This window comes from Ranitomeya variabilis, chromosome 4 (assembly GCF_051348905.1).
Source record: "Ranitomeya variabilis isolate aRanVar5 chromosome 4, aRanVar5.hap1, whole genome shotgun sequence".
Classification (NCBI taxonomy): Eukaryota; Metazoa; Chordata; class Amphibia; order Anura; family Dendrobatidae; genus Ranitomeya; species Ranitomeya variabilis.
Genome location: NC_135235.1, coordinates 251,122,059 through 251,137,532, shown reverse-complemented (window position 1 = coordinate 251,137,532; position 15,474 = coordinate 251,122,059). Strand labels below are relative to the sequence as shown.

General features: G+C 56.4%; 1 protein-coding gene across 9 annotated transcripts in view; it reads left to right on the top strand.

Moving 5' to 3' along the window:
- LOC143764161 (CMP-N-acetylneuraminate-beta-galactosamide-alpha-2,3-sialyltransferase 4-like) overlaps positions 1 to 15,474 on the top strand; it is a 228,159-nt gene that overhangs the window by 151,224 nt on the left and 61,461 nt on the right. The gene's annotated exons all lie outside the window — the stretch shown is intronic.

The following is a 15,474-nucleotide window of genomic DNA, read 5'->3' as shown; positions in this document are numbered from 1 at the left end:
ATGACGCGCAGGGCCTGTGATGACGTCGCGGTCATGGCAGGTCCTTCTGCCATACGATCCTTGCTACCGGAACCTGCCGCTTACACAGAGCGGTTACCGGAGGGTGGCGAGGAGCGGGAAAGGCGGCAGAAGGTGAGTATATAATGATTTTTTATTTTTTTAAATTATTTTTAACATTAGATCCTTTTACTATTGACGCTGCATAGGCAGCATCAATAGTAAAAACTTGGTCACACAGGGTTAATAGCGGCGGTAACGGAGTGAGTTACCCGCGGCATTACGCGGTCCATTACCGCTGGCATTAACCCTGTGTGAGCCGTGACTGCGGGGAGTATGGAGCGGCCGCCCGGCACTGACTGCAGGGGAGTAGGGAGGGACTAATCGGACTGTGCCCGTCGCTGATTGGTCGCGGCAGCCATGACAGGCAGCTGGTGAGACCAATCAGCGAATGAATAACCGTGACGGAAGTAGCCGACAGAAGGACAGACAGAAAGACGGAAGTACCCCTTAGACAATTGTATATAGAGATAATACTGCCCCTATGTACAAGAATATAACTACTATAATACTGCCCCTATGTACAAGAATATAACTACAATAATACTGCCCCCTATGTACAAGAATATAACTATTATAATACTGCTCCTATGTACAAGAATATAACTATTATAATACTGCCCCTATGTACAAAAATATAACTATTATAATACTACTACTGCCCCAATGTACAAGAATATAACTACTATAATACTGCCCCTATGTACGAGAATATAACTACTATAATATTGCTCCTATGTACAAGAATATAACTACTATAATACTGCCTCTGTGTACAAGAATATAACTACTATAATACTGCTCCCTATGTACATGAATATAACTACAATAATACTGCCCCTTTGTACAAGAATATAACTATTATAATACTAATACTGCCCCAATGTACAAGAATATAACTACTATAATACTGCCCCCTATATACAAGAATATAACTACTATAATATTGCTCATATGTACAAGAATATAACTACTATAATACTGCCTCTATGTACAAGAATATAACTACTATAATACTGCCCTCTGTACACGAATATAACTACTATAATACTGCTCCCTATGTACATGAATATAACTACAATAATACTGCCCCTTTGTTCAAGAATATATCTACTATAATACTGCCTCTATGTACAAGAATATAACTACTATAATACTGCCCCTATGTACAAGAATATAACTACTACTAGATGGTGGCCCGATTCTAACGCATCGGGTTTTCTAGAATATGTATGTCCACGTAGTATATTGCCCAGTGACGTAGTATATTGCCCAGTTACATTGTATATTGCCCAGTGACGTAGTATACAGCACAGAGCCACATAGTATGGGGACGCAGGCACGCACCCCATGCAGGGAGACGCAGGCACGCGCCCCACGCAGGGAGACGCAGGCACGCGCCCCTCGCAGGGAGACGCAGGCACGCGCCCCACGCAGGGAGACGCAGGCACGCGCCCCTCGCAGGGAGACGCCGGCACGCGCCCCACACAGGGAGACGCCGGCACGCGCCCCACGCAGGGAGACGCAGGCACGCGCACCACGCAGGGATACGCACCACGCAGGGAGACGCAGGCACGCTCACCACGCAGGGAGACGCAGGCACGCGCCCCACGCAGGGAGACGCAGGCACGCGCCCCACGCAGGGAGACGCAGGCACGCGCCCCTCGCAGGGAGACGCAAGCACGCGCCCCACGCAGGGAGACGCAGGCACGCGCCCCACGCAGGGAGACGCAGACACGCGCCTCACGCAGGGAGACGCAGGCACGCGCCTCACGCAGGGAGACGCAGGCATGCGCACCCTGCAGGTAGACGCAGGCACGTGCACCACGCAGGGAGACGCACCACGCAGGGAGACGCACCATGCAGGGAGACGCAGGCACGCGCACCACGCAGGGAGACGCAGGCACGCGCACCACGCAGGAAGACGCAGGCACGCGCGCCACGCAGGGAGACGCAGGCACGCGCCCCACGCAGGGAGACGCAGGCACAGGCCCCTTGCAGGGAGACGCAGGCACGCGCATCACGCAGGGAGACGCAGGCACAGGCCCCACGCAGGGAGACGCAGGCACGCGCATCACGCAGGGAGACGCAGGCACGCGCCCCACGCAGGGAGACGCAGGCACGCGCCCCACGCCCCTCGCAGGGAGACGCAGGCACGCGCCCCACGCAGGGAGACGCAGGCACGCGCATCACGCAGGGAGACGCACCACGCAGGGAGACGCAGGCACACGCACCACGCAGGGAGACGCAGGAACGCGCACCACGCAGGGAGATGCAGGCACGCGCCCCACGCAGGGAGACGCAGGCACGCACATCACGCAGGGAGACGCACGCACGCGCCCCATGCAGGGAGATGCAGGCACGCGCCCCACGCAGGGAGACGCAGGCACACGCCCCTCGCAGGGAGACGCAGGCACGCGCCCCACGCAGGGAGACGCAGGCACGCGCATCACGCAGGGAGACGCACCACGCAGGCACACGCACCACGCAGGGAGACGCAGGAACGCGCACCACGCAGGGAGACGCAGGCACGCGCCCCACGCAGGGAGATGCAGGCACGCGCCCCATGCAGGGAGACGCAGGCACGCGCACTTCGCAGGGAGACGCAGGCATGCGCCCCACGCAGGGAGACGCAGGCACGCACTCCACGCAGGGAGACGCACCACGCAGGGAGACGCAGGAACGCGCACCACGCAGGGAGACGCAGGCACGCGCCCCACGCAGGGAGATGCAGGCACGCGCCCCATGCAGGTAGACGCAGGCACGCGCACTTCGCAGGGAGACGCAGGCATGCGCCCCACGCAGGGAGACGCAGGCACGCGCTCCACGCAGGGAGACGCACCACGCAGGGAGACGCAGGCACGCGCCGCACGCAGGGAGACGCAGGCACGCGCTGCACGCAGGGAGACGCAGGCACGTGCCCCACGCAGGGAGACGCAGGCACACGCCCCACGCAGGGAGACGCAGGCACGCGCCTCACGCAGGGAGACGCAGGCACGCGCCCCACGCAGGGAGACGCAGGCACGCGCCCCACGCAGGGAGACGCAGGCACGCGCCCCTCGCAGGGAGACGCAAGCACGCGCCCCACGCAGGGAGACGCAGGCACGCGCCCCACGCAGGGAGACGCAGACACGCGCCTCACGCAGGGAGACGCAGGCACGCGCCTCACGCAGGGAGACGCAGGCATGCGCACCCTGCAGGTAGACGCAGGCACGCGCACCACGCAGGGAGACGCACCACGCAGGGAGACGCACCATGCAGGGAGACGCAGGCACGCGCACCACGCAGGAAGACGCAGGCACGCGCGCCACGCAGGGAGACGCAGGCACGCGCCCCACGCAGGGAGACGCAGGCACACGCCCCTTGCAGGGAGACGCAGGCACGCGCCCCACGCAGGGAGACGCAGGCACGCGCATCACGCAGGGAGACGCAGGCACGCGCCCCACGCAGGGAGACGCAGGCACGCGCCCCACGCAGGGAGACGCAGGCACACGCCCCTCGCAGGGAGACGCAGGCACGCGCCCCACGCAGGGAGACGCAGGCACGCGCATCACGCAGGGAGACGCACCACGCAGGGAGACGCAGGCACACGCACCACGCAGGGAGACGCAGGAACGCGCACCACGCAGGGAGATGCAGGCACGCGCCCCACGCAGGGAGACGCAGGCACGCACATCACGCAGGGAGACGCAGGCACGCGCCCCATGCAGGGAGATGCAGGCACGCGCCCCACGCAGGGAGACGCAGGCACACGCCCCTCGCAGGGAGACGCAGGCACGCGCCCCACGCAGGGAGACGCAGGCACGCGCATCACGCAGGGAGACGCACCACGCAGGGAGACGCAGGCACACGCACCACGCAGGGAGACTGTTGTGGATTCTGTTTTTGGGCTCCCTCTGGTGGTTACGGCTGGTACTGGGTGACTTTGGTGGGTTGCGGTCTCTGCTTTCCACCTGTCCATCAGAGGCTGGGTGTTTCCTATTTAACCTGGCTTTTCTGTCATTCCCTTGCCGGCTATCAATGTACTCAGATGTGCTCAGTTTGGTTCCTGACTACCTGCTCCCAGATCTCTCAGGATAAGCTAAATTCTGTTTTTTAGTTGTTTGGTTTTTTGTCCAGCTTGCTAATTATGACTCTATGCTAGCTGGTAGCTCTAGTGGGCTGAGGTTCTCCCCATGTGCCATGAGTTGGCACATGGGTTCTTGTAATCTCAGGATGGTTTTTGATTAGGGTTTTTTGCTGACCGCTCAGACCCCTTTTGTATCATTCTGCTTTCTAGTTATAGCGGGCCTCATTTTGCTAAATCTATTTTCATCTCTATGTGCGTGCCTTCCTCTCATTTCACCGTCAATACAAGTGGGGGGCAACTATAACTTTTGGGGTTCATTCCTCTGGAGGCAAGCTAGGTCTTTATTTCCTCTGCAGTGCTAGTTAGCTCTTAGGCTGGCGCGTGGCGTCTAGAATCAACGTAGGCACGCTCCCTGGCTATTTCTAGTTGTGTTTGTCAGGAGTAGGGCAGCGGTCAGCCCAGGTTCCATCACCCTAGAGCTCGTCCGTTATTTATGTTATTTTGCTTGTCCAGTGCGATCCCCAGCCATTGGGATCCATGACAGGAGACGCAGGAACGCGCACCACGCAGGGAGACGTAGGCACGCGCCCTACGCAGGGAGATGCAGGCACGCGCCCCATGCAGGGAGACGCAGGCACGCGCACTTCGCAGGGAGACGCAGGCATGCGCCCCACGCAGGGAGACGCAGGCACGCGCTCCACGCAGGGAGACGCACCACGCAGGGAGACACAGGCACGCGCACCTCGCAGGGAGACGCAGGCACGCGCCGCACGCAGGGAGACGCAGGCACGCGCCCCACGCAGGGAGACGCAGGCACGCGCCCCACGCAGGGAGACGCAGGCACGCGCCCCACGCAGGGAGACGCAGGCACGCGCCTCACGCAGGGAGACGCAGGCACGCGCACCATGCAGGTAGACGCAGGCACACGCACCACGCAGGGAGACGCAGGCACGCGCACCACGCAGGGAGACGCAGGCACGCGCCCCACGCAGGAAGACGCAGGCACGCGCACCACGCAGGGAGACGCAGGCGCACGCCCCACGCAGGGAGACGCAGGCACGCGCCCCTCGCAAGGAGACGCAGGCACGCGCCCCACGCAGGGAGACGCAGGCACGCGCCCCACGCAGGGAGACGCAGGCACGCGCCCCACGCAGGGAGACGCAGGCACGCGCCCCACACAGGGAGTCGCAGGCACGCGCACTTCGCAGGGAGACGCATGCACGCGCCCCACGCAGGGAGACGCAGGCACGCGCACCACGCAGGGAGACGCAGGCACGCACCCCACGCAGGGAGACACAGGCACGCGCCCCACGCAGGGAGACGCAGGCACGCGCCCCACGCAGGGAGACACAGGCACGCGCCCCACGCAGGGAGACGCAGGCACGCGCCCCACGCAGGGAGATGCATGCACGTGCCCCACGCAGGGTGACGCAGGCAAGCGCCCCACGTAGGGAGACGCTGGCACGCGCCCCACACAGGGAGACTCAAGCACGCGCCCCACTCAGGAACGCGCTCCAAACAGGGAGACTCTGCCCCACGCACGACACAGGGAGAAGACGCTGCCCCACACAGGGAGAAGACGCTGCCCCACACAGGGAGGAGACGCTGCCCCATACAGGGAGGAGACGCCGCCCCACACAGGGAGGAGACGCCGCCCCACACAGGGAGGAGACGCCGCCCCACACAGGGAGGAGACGCCGCCCCACACAAGGAGGAGACGCCGCCCCACACAGGGAGATGCCGCCCATACAGGGGGCCGCAGGCACGCAACGCACACACACACAGGCCCACACAGGGAGAAGACGCCGCCCCACACAGGGAGGAGACGCCGCCCCACACAGGGAGGAGACGCCGCCCCACACAGGGAGGAGACGCCGCCCCACACAGGGAGGAGACGCCGCCCCACACAGGGAGGAGACGCCGCCCCACACAGGGAGGAGACGCCGCCCCACACAGGGAGGAGACGCTGCCCCACAAAGGGAGATGCCGCCCATACAGGGGGCCGCAGTCACGCACCGCACACACACAGGCCCACACAGGGAGGAGACACTGCCCCACACAGGGAGGAGACGCCGCCCCACACAGGGAGGAGACGCTGCCCCACACAGGGAGATGCCGCCCATACAGGGGGCCGCAGGCACGCACCGCACACACACACAGGCCCACACAGGGAGGAGACGCCACCCCACACAGGGAGGAGACGCCGCCCCACACAGGGAGGAGACGCTGCCCCACACAGGGAGGAGACGCCGCCCCACACAGGGAGGAGACGCCGCCCCACACAGGGAGGAGACGCCGCCCCACACAGGGAGGAGACGCCGCCCCACACAGGGAGGAGACGCCGCCCCACACAGGGAGGAGACGCTGCCCCACACAGGGAGATGCCGCCCATACAGGGGGCCGCAGGCATGCACCGCACACACACACACAGGCCCACACAGGGAGGAGACGCCGCCCCACACAGGGAGGAGACGCCGCCCCACACAGGGAGGAGACGCCGCCCCACACAGGGAGGAGACACCGCCGCCCCACACAGGGAGGAGACGCTGCCCCACACAGGGAGATGCCGCCCATACAGGGGGCTGCAGGCACACACCGCACACACACACAGGGAGACATCATTGGCGGCACTTGACGAAGACACCGCCCCACACAGGGAGATGCCGCCCATACAGGGAGATGCCGCCCATACAGGGAGACGCAGCCATGCACCCTACACAATGGCGGCACTTGACAGCAGTGGAGGACAATGATTGTCACGATTCACACCGTGACTGTCAAGATCCCTTAGCCGCTGCCCACAATATGTCACGGATTGGGGTGACTTTAGACCAGCAGACGGCTATCACATGTGCAGGGGCTTATCCTAGTTATCCCTCCACTGCCACAATGTGATGAAAAAACACCCACGAGGCTATTGACCTCTTAGTTTACAGCAGGGGCTTATTTTAGGTATCCCACTGCTCTTCAGTATACCATGAACTGCAGGGATTTGTGTCTATCCCGCTTACAGTTCCACTTAACACTTGCAGCTCTCTGGCGCCCCCCTTACTCTCAGGTCAGATTAGGTACTGCACCTGGGGTAATTAGTCGCCAGAAACGCTGCCTGCTATGTACTGGCTATTGGGAACACTGCAGCGATGCGATAACTACTCCCACTCAGGCAGGAACAATAATTATCAAGCCGCAGTCGCTACAGTGACCCCCCAAAAGCCGGCACACGGTCGCTGCCACCAGCTCCAATTGAACGGGTCTGGAGCAAACCCCAAAAAACAGTAGCGTAATTCCCTTCAGAGACAGGGTACGGTTTAGGGCAGGAAGAACGAACTAGTATTAAATAGGATACCCCATAAATGATTTTAGGCAGTGTTTATAAAATATTTTACAAAGATGTTACAAATGAGACAATTGCAAATATGTACAAGGTAATTATAAAAATAAAAGGATTAAAGGAAGAAAAGATAACTCACATGTTCTTAGATCATTGCATTGCAGGCAACAGGCTAGGAGCTTTCCATCTATCCCAGTGCATTGGGCACTCGCAGTCTGGTCGCTTCAGGTAAAAACTCACAACTCTCCTCTCTTGGATGCCTGCCAGCACTTAAAACCTACAGTCTGTGACCTCACAGAAAGGGCTTGGTTTTCCAACTCCTCCTACCTCTTCGGTTTCACTAACTGGGCATTAAATATATCTGATGCCCGTATCTTCGCTACAGAACATAAAATAATCGCACCATACCCATCGTTCATCTCATAGTATCGTGGGCATTCCGATGAGATCAAATATGCCCTGTCTGGGATACATATTTACAGAGAAATCCCTACTTCTTCACCAGATGGAGTTAGACGCCCGTATTTAGAGTGATGCGTAGATCCTCCGAGTGTGATTATGACGATATATTTTGGTGTTCGTAACTTAAACGGTTTGCATAATATCTTCCAAAAACAGAACAAAGAAATCCCATGCATTCTAGAAGTTTCTCTAACAGTTCCTGCTAACACAAATTTCTCTTGCAGCTATGCCCGTCGTAAATACCTTTCGTCAATAAAACTCCCCCACAAGGCAAGCTCTTCTACACAGACAGCTAGAAACACAGGGAAAGAAAGAGAACCAGAGAGAAGGGGGGTTTAGCCCCCGCATGCTAGCAGGAAAACTAACTTATGATATTTCATACCATATCGTGACACCTCCCCCTTTTAGCGTGCGCTACGGCGGCAGGACCTCTCGGTATGCCTCCATGCGCACCTCCGTGGGTTCACCCTGGCGGGAGAGTCCATCTGCATTACCATGCTCTTTGCCCGCTTTGTGTTTAACGGTGAAGTCAAATTGCTGAAGGGCAAGGCTCCAGCGTAGCAACCTGCCATTGGTTCCACACATGGTGCTTAGCCAGCGCAGAGGGTTGTGGTCGGTCACCACGGTGAAGGTGCGACCGTACAAGTAGGGCTGCAAGCGCTGCAGGGCCCAGACTATGGCCAGGCACTCCTTCTCGATGGTGGAGTAGGCCACTTCCCTCGGCAAAAGTTTCCGGCTCAGGTACAGCACGGGGTGCTCTTGGTCCTCCGAGTCAACCTGGCTGAGCACAGCACCAAGGCCAAACTCACTGGCGTCGGTCTGTACCAAGAACGGTCGACTGCTGTCGACGGCTTTCAACACAGGGGCGTTGCACAGTGCTGTTTTCAACGCCTGGAAGGCCCCCTCACAGCCATCTGTCCAGTTGACGATGTGGGGTAGCTTCTTCCTGGTGAGGTCCGTCAAAGGTTTTGCCAGGCTACTATAGTGCTGCACGAAGCGCCTATAGTACCCTGCAGTGCCCAGGAAGGACATCACCTGTTTCTTGTTCCTGGGAGTGGGCCAGTTCACGATCACGCCCACTTTGTCAGGCTCTGGCTTTAGGGTGTTTCCACCTACCCGGTGCCCCAGGTAGTGAACCTCCCTCATGCCCATCTGGCACTTTCCCGGCTTGATAGTCAGTCCTGCTCGGTGAATTCGCCCGAGCACCTCTTCGAGATGCTGCAGGTGTTCATCCCAGGAGGGACTGAAGATGGCAATGTCATCTAAGTACGCCACAGCGTACTTCTCCAGTCCCTGAAGCAGGAGATTGACCATCCGCTGGAAAGTGGCAGGGGCATTCTTCATGCCGAAGGGCATGACCGTGGACTCGTACAGTCCAAAGGGTGTGATAAAGGCGGACTTCTCCTGCGCCTCGGGGCTCAGGGGAATCTGCCAGTATCCGCGACTCAGATCCATTATTGTCAGGTATTCTGCGCCAGCTAACTTCTCAAGCAGCTCCTCGATGCGCGGCATTGGGTGCGCGTCAGAGGCTGTAATGGCGTTGAGCCCCCTGTAGTCCACGCAGAACCGGGTGGTCCGGTCCTTCTTTGGCACGAGAACTACAGGTGAGGCCCACGCGCTCTTTGACCGTCGAATCACCCCCAACTGTAACATCTCATCGATCTCCTGGCGCATAATCTGCTGCACCTGGTCAGAGATTCGATAGGGTGTTCGCCGTAGTGGGGCGTGGTTCCCGGTGTCCACCTCATGGACCGCTAACTCAGTCCTTCCAGGCCGGTTGGAGAACACGACCCGGAAGGGTTCCAGTGTGGTTTGCAACTGCAACCGCTGTGGTTCATCTAGCGAGGCGCTTACCTCCACGTCCTCAATGGACCCACGGGCCTTGGCTTGGGCCAGCATGTCCAGGAGGGCGTCTTCCTCCCCGTCCTCGGGTGCGCTACAGACCGGTAGGATGAAAGGTTCACGTTCGTGATGAGCCTTCATCATGTTGACGTGAAAGGCCTTTCGCCTACCCCGAGTGTGGTCAAGCGTGACCACATAGGTGACCGGGTTGAGCTGTTGGTGGACGACGTACGGGCCCTCCCAGGCTGCCTGAAGCTTATCCGTTGGTACAGGAACCAGCACCCACACCTTTTGACCCACGTGGTAGGTCCGCTCCCGGGCGTTCTGGTCGTACCAGTGCTTCTGATCAGCCTGAGCCTGCGTCATGTTGTCATGCACCAACTGCGTCAAGGTCTGCATCTTGTCACGGAAGCGCATGACATACTCCACTATGGACACTTCAGAAGGGTTCGGCTCCTCTTCCCAGGATTCTCTTACCAACCCAAGGGGTCCCCGGACTCGCCTGCCGTACAGGAGCTCGAAGGGGGAGAACCCCGTCGAGGCCTGCGGAACCTCTCTGTAAGCGAATAGCAGGTGTGGGAGGTACCGCTCCCAGTCGCGCCCTTGTGTCTCAACCAGCATGCGTAGCATCTGTTTGAGGGTACCATTGAAGCGTTCACACAAGCCATTGGTCTGTGGGTGATACGCACTCGATACCAGGTGCTTCACCTGCATTTTCTTACAGAGAGCCTCCATTAGGTGAGACATAAATTGGGTCCCTCGATCAGTAAGCATTTCCCTGGGAAATCCTACACGTGAAAAGATGGCCAACAGGGCATCCGCCACCTTATCTGCCCTAATTGACGACAGAGCTACTGCCTCTGGGTACCGGGTAGCGTAGTCTACCACAGTAAGAATATATTGCTTTCCAGAGCTGCTGGTGACGGCCAGCGGGCCCACAATGTCCACCGCAATCCTCTGGAAAGGCTCCTCTATCACTGGCAAAGGGATCAGGGGAGCCTTAAGAGCAGGCCCCGCCTTCCCCACTCTTTGACAGGTGACACAGGAGCGGCAGTAGTTTGACACATCTGTCCCCATCTTAGGCCAATAGAAGTGTTGAGACAGCCGGGCCTTAGTTTTGCTGATCCCCAAGTGTCCAGCTAGCGGGATCTCATGGGCAATCCGCAACAACTCACCCCGGAATTGCTGTGGGACGACCAGCTGTCTTTCCCTCAACCACTCCTTTTGTGATTCTCCGGGTACTGTCTCCCGGTACAACCTTCCTCCTTCCCAGAACACCTTCTCCTTATCAGTCTCGGAGAAGCGCGTCCCGGCGAGTTGTCTCAAACTCTCTAGGCTCGCATCTGTGTGCAGAGCGGCCTGAAACTCCTGGCTAGGGGAAGCCAAAAGCGATGTCAGGGTCCCTTCCCCACGGGAGCCCTCTGGGACCTGCACTGGGTCCACCTCTGGTTCAGTCACACTGATGACTGAGGAGGGTCCGGAAGGCAGACAGGTATCTGCGTTCCGGGCACTCTGACTGCGGGTGACAGCAGCTACGTAGGCTGTCTCCCCGGGGATTTCTACAGACCCAACAGCCGACGCTGCTATGGGCTCTACCTCCCCATCCACCCCCGTTACCTCAGGAGCATTGCTACTTATGGGCCAGTTACCTTCCTCGGTGGCACTGGTCAATTTCATGGCGTCACCTGTCTCACGGTTCCCATGTATCTCCCCATTTCTTGTAGCACCGACACTTGCCCCTGCTAGGGGTTCCTCAGCCATCTCACTCCGCAGAGCAACGTGGCTGAGCACTCCTGTACCTATGGACACATCAACTTTTACAGAAACATCATTATCAGATACAGTTGGCACAGGTACAACATTTTCACCATCAATCCTAGGGAAAAAATGGTTAGCAGATGCATCACTACAAGATAAAGCATGGTCAGGTAACACATGCGATTTCCCATCATCATCATCATCATCCCCAGGGTTAACTTTACCCTCATTAGTAGATTGGGGAGGAGGGTCATCCACGAAGTATGCAACCAACCTCCCCAAATCAGTCCCCAACAAAACATCAGTGGGCAAATTATCAGACAGCCCCACTTCCTTCACCCCGCTCCCAGCACCCCAATCAATAAAAACCCGGGCCATCGGTAAGGGACAGCTGATGCCCCCAATCCCAGTGACAGTTAGGGTTTTCCCCGGAATGATTTCTTCAGGGGCCGCCAGTTCGGGTCGGATGAGGGTTCGTTCAGCCCCGGTGTCCTTGAGGCCTGTAGCAACACGACCTCCCACAGTGACATGCTGTACGTTATCACACCCCCTCCCAACCACACCACCCACCAAAAGAACGGCTGCATTAGGCCCTGGGGCCTGGGATGAGGGGTTCTTCTGCCTGGCTGGACATTGGTGACTGAGGTGTCCAGTCTGCCTGCAGTGGTAACACTGGCGAAGTTCGGTGGTAGGTCTGGTGCTGTTGGCCACGGGGACAGGACCTCTGGTGTGTTGGCTGGCAGGGGTACTGGCGTTGGCTGCAGGCTTACCCCCTCTCCAGCTGGTGGTGACTGGCTTCCGCACTTCCGATCTACGGTTGGCCTCATAGGCATCAGCAATCTGCGCTGCTTTCGTCACATCGTTGGGTTCTCTGTCCATCACGAACTGTCGCACTTCAGTTGGGCAAAGACGGAAGAACTGGTCTTTGATCATCAGGTCTCGCAGCTGTGTAAAGGTGGTCACTGACAGTCCTTGGGTCCACTGGTCAAAGTGGGTCCCCAGTCTATGCACCACATCACTGTAACTGTCGTGTGGGCCACGTAGGAGGGTCCGAAACTTTTTACGGTACACCTCGGGTGTAAGCTGGTACTTAGCTATGAGAGCCTGCTTGATGGCCTCATAGTCACCATCTTGTTCTTGAGGGAGTGCAGCAAACGCCTCCAGAGCTTTTCCTCTCAGCCCTGGTGTCAGGTATCGTGCCCATTCTTGTGTAGGCAGCTGGTACTGTCTGCAGGCTTTCTCAAAGGCCCGCAGAAAAGTGTCCAAGTCCCCATCCTTTTCCATAACAGGAAAGTGGTCGGGCCGGGGCTTTGGTGTCTGAGCGCTGCTGGGCTCACGGCTCTGGGCAGTGGAAGGGTTCCCCCCCCGCCGGAGCATCTCCAGTTCATGTTCTCGCTGGGCTTGGCGCTCGGCTCGCTGGGCCTGGGCCTCTCGCTCGGCTCGCTGGGCCTCTCGCTCGGCTCTCTCTGCCTCTCGCTGGGCCTCTCGCTCGGCTTGCTCCTGGTATTGCTGGATCAGCTGCAGACGTCTCTCTAGGTCATCTGCAGAGCATTGTTGCAGAGCCAGCTGCAGGCGGAGGTCTGCGCCCCCCTGGTTGCCAGTAGGGCCCGTATTCTGTGGTTGGACCTCGGCTGCAGCACCATGCTCGCTTGTGCCGGCTTCTGCGGCCTCTGGGCTCTGTGGCCTGGCTTGGTCTGCTTCAAATTGCACCAGTTCAGCGACCATTTGAGCCTTGGACTTGTCCTGGGGTTTCAGGCCATGGTACATGCATATCACAGCAAGAGTGTCCCTCTTCTGCTGGGTGTACCAGGCTTCTCCTTTCGTTGCCATGGTTGCCAAATAAAAGATAGAATAGAAAAACGAAGAAAAAGGGAGGGGATAATCACCAGTACACACAATTGTCTCAAGACTAATAAACACTGAGTTCGTTCTCCAAACTTATTTGCGCAGAGTTCTCGCAAGAACTTCCTGCAAGTTTTTAGTGAGAGGAATGATTACTCAAACCAAATCACTAATGCTCTAATATCCCACCGCCTTGCCACCAATTTGTCACGATTCACACCGTGACTGTCAAGATCCCTTAGCCGCTGCCCACAATATGTCACGGATTGGGGTGACTTTAGACCAGCAGACGGCTATCACATGTGCAGGGGCTTATCCTAGTTATCCCTCCACTGCCACAATGTGATGAAAAAACACCCACGAGGCTATTGACCTCTTAGTTTACAGCAGGGGCTTATTTTAGGTATCCCACTGCTCTTCAGTATACCATGAACTGCAGGGATTTGTGTCTATCCCACTTACAGTTCCACTTAACACTTGCAGCTCTCTGGCGCCCCCCTTACTCTCAGGTCAGATTAGGTACTGCACCTGGGGTAATTAGTCGCCAGAAACGCTGCCTGCTATGTACTGGCTATTGGGAACACTGCAGCGATGCGATAACTACTCCCACTCAGGCAGGAACAATAATTATCAAGCCGCAGTCGCTACAGTGACCCCCCAAAAGCCGGCACACGGTCGCTGCCACCAGCTCCAATTGAACGGGTCTGGAGCAAACCCCAAAAAACAGTAGCGTAATTCCCTTCAGAGACAGGGTACGGTTTAGGGCAGGAAGAACGAACTAGTATTAAATAGGATACCCCATAAATGATTTTAGGCAGTGTTTATAAAATATTTTACAAAGATGTTACAAATGAGACAATTGCAAATATGTACAAGGTAATTATAAAAATAAAAGGATTAAAGGAAGAAAAGATAACTCACATGTTCTTAGATCATTGCATTGCAGGCAACAGGCTAGGAGCTTTCCATCTATCCCAGTGCATTGGGCACTCGCAGTCTGGTCGCTTCAGGTAAAAACTCACAACTCTCCTCTCTTGGATGCCTGCCAGCACTTAAAACCTACAGTCTGTGACCTCACAGAAAGGGCTTGGTTTTCCAACTCCTCCTACCTCTTCGGTTTCACTAACTGGGCATTAAATATATCTGATGCCCGTATCTTCGCTACAGAACATAAAATAATCGCACCATACCCATCGTTCATCTCATAGTATCGTGGGCATTCCGATGAGATCAAATATGCCCTGTCTGGGATACATATTTACAGAGAAATCCCTACTTCTTCACCAGATGGAGTTAGACGCCCGTATTTAGAGTGATGCGTAGATCCTCCGAGTGTGATTATGACGATATATTTTGGTGTTCGTAACTTAAACGGTTTGCATAATATCTTCCAAAAACAGAACAAAGAAATCCCATGCATTCTAGAAGTTTCTCTAACAGTTCCTGCTAACACAAATTTCTCTTGCAGCTATGCCCGTCGTAAATACCTTTCGTCAATAAAACTCCCCCACAAGGCAAGCTCTTCTACACAGACAGCTAGAAACACAGGGAAAGAAAGAGAACCAGAGAGAAGGGGGGTTTAGCCCCCGCATGCTAGCAGGAAAACTAACTTATGATATTTCATACCATATCGTGACAATGATGATTCCAGAATTCGCGGCAGACTGTGCCCGTCGCTGATTGGTCGAGGCCGCAATCAGAGACGCGGGATTTCCAGGATAGACAGACAATTAAACCCTTAGACAATTATATATATATATATATATATATATATAGATAATACTGCCTCTATGTACAAGAATATAACTACTATAATACTGCCCCTATGTACAAGAATATAACTACTATAATACTGCCACTATGTACAAGAATATAACTACTATAATACTGCCCCTATGTACAAGAATATAACTACTATAATACTGCCCGTAGGTACAGGAATATAACTACTATAATACTACTCCTATGTACAGGAATATAACTACTATAATACTGCCTCTATGTACAAGAATATAACTACTATAATACTGCCCCTATGTACAAGAATATAACTACTATAATACTGCTCCTATGTACAAGAATATAACTACTATAATACTGCCCCTATGTACAA